Source organism: Sciurus vulgaris, assembly GCF_902686455.1.
Source record: "Sciurus vulgaris genome assembly, chromosome: 10".
Lineage (NCBI taxonomy): Eukaryota > Metazoa > Chordata > Mammalia > Rodentia > Sciuridae > Sciurus > Sciurus vulgaris.
Genome location: NC_136470.1, coordinates 105,401,363 through 105,403,755, shown reverse-complemented (window position 1 = coordinate 105,403,755; position 2,393 = coordinate 105,401,363).

Below are 2,393 nucleotides of genomic sequence, written 5' to 3'. Positions count from 1 at the left end.
AGAAAAGCAAATATGTTAATAATATGTTTTAAGAATATGCTCTTACACTGAAACAGGCATCACCTACTTGTATCATCTCAATTATTAAAACTCAATTATTAAAATTTTCTTATCTTGCTTTATTAATGTCATCAGTTATCAGTGTTTTAAATTAACTTGTTTTTCCCCCCCAACAGTTTATTGCCAATGTAATGTCAGCTCCATGAGAGCACAGATGTCGTTAATTATGTTCACTGGTGTATCTCCAGTGCCTAGAACAGTGTCTGGAACCTCCTAGAAGTTCAATTAACATTGTGAAGATGATATTAATAATATTTATGAATGAAAGAAGACTCACTGCAGACCAATATATGATACATGGAAGAGGAACTCAGGTAATCCTAGGTAAACAGGAATCACACTGAATAAAACCACTCTTCTCTTAACTGAACTCATTATTCTCTTCTTCCTGAACCAACAAAGTATATTTTTAAACCACTTCCTTTAGTAAAGAAGAGCTAGAAATTTATGCCACAAATGTTTGGTATATCATTAGCATACAGATTAGCATTTACTGTGTTGTATCTAAGTTGTTTGAAATTGACAGTAGAGGAATGGACATTGTTTTCAATTGTGTTATAGTTTTAAGCAATCAATTCTAAAGTTGTCTTCATACAGTATTCCAGTATTATTCTGGGCTTTGCTGTGTGATACCTACATTTTGAAGACTAGATTTAAATAGAATGGAAAATGTAACAGAATATGCCACTCCAAAATATGCCACTCTGGCATAAGTATTATATTGAGCCAAAGGCAATTGAGAATAAGTAGATAAAAGTTCTCTGCCCTCTTTGTATTTGCCTAAAAGCAGGAAATAAATTTACAAAGGTGTCCCCCTTCTCCTCTCTATCAGGAAGGACAAAAGCTGATCATTGAAGACAACTGCAGATAATTATCAGACTGGAGACAGTATCACAGATATCTATTTTTAAAAAAAACTTTACTAACTAGCTTTTATCTGCCATGCATTTGCCTTCCCTACAAACCAAAGGTCTTTTTCTTTTGTATTGTCAGTTCCAAAAGAATGTATTGTTCTTTATGGAAGATGCTGTGTATACCCTATCTTCAAGATTTTTTATTTTTTTCCCTGGGTGTCTTTCACATCACATCATTATTAAATATACATGTTAAAAACCTCTGTTTTTTCTTTTGTTAATCTCTCATTGGCTACAGGAGGTCCCAATTAAGAATTATGAAGAGTAAAGGAAATATTCTTTTCTTCCTTCCCTAAATGGGTCTTCTAGCTCAGATAGACTTGAGTTCAAATCTACCCACCATATTTATTTAATTTATTTCGTGTCCTTGACCAATTTATATAACTTCTTTGAGTCTCAGTTTCTTCATCCAGGAGAAAGATAATAATATTTCATAGAATTTAGGGTACATTTAGCATAATGTCCTTAAAGTACCTGATACATAATCAGGGCTCAACCAGAGGTAGCTATTATCATTAAGCTCCCCACCAAAAATTACCATTACAAACAAAAAACATTTTACACTTTTAGCAAGAAAATGGGGGAAAAAACTGTGAAGCAAGTCGCATGAAGTCATATGGGAATGTAGTATTATTTTTGATGTGCAGATATGATATTTCAGGATATTCAGAAGAAAGGTTCTGCTTTTAATCTTTATATAGTATGTACTTGGCTCTAACACTTCCTTAGCTCAGTATGGTAGGATCATGGAAGGTTACCCTCCTGAATCACACTAATTTGGCTGCCACTTTTGTCAATGAAACTAGGAAAGCTCTATAAAAGTTCTTAGCACTTCCACTTTCCATGTTTAAAGAATAAATCATCAGGGAAAAAAATGCTATGTTCCAAGAGGTACTGCAGCAGGGCAGATATTAAATGCCACACCTGGAAGAACAAGTGAAGATTAAAAGTACCCGAAGTTTGTCAACTGTCATAGATACTGGGTCTCTGTGTCCTGAGCCACATCCCAGAGAGGCATATACCACACCCCGTCTTTTTTGACTTTACCTTCCTTTGGGCTGGATAATGCCATGCGTGGGGGTGTGACAGACCAGTCTTCTAGGAATATAGAGAATTTGGTATCTAACACAAAACTTTGATATTTAAGCAATTTTAGAATTGTTCTAGTATGAACAGTTATATTTCATGCAAACTCCCTGCTTTTGATTCACGTAGGCTTTATAAAACCTATGGAAAAACAGAAACATACATGTATCTGATTTCACTTATTCATTAATACAGAGCTACAATAATACAGGTTTATACAGTCATAGTTTTAAACAGAAAAATGATACCAAGAAGATATTTTCAAATTGATGATATTTTGCAAATCAACTTTTTTCCAGGAACACTCTTGTATTCTGGGGCTGTGCTTTTCAT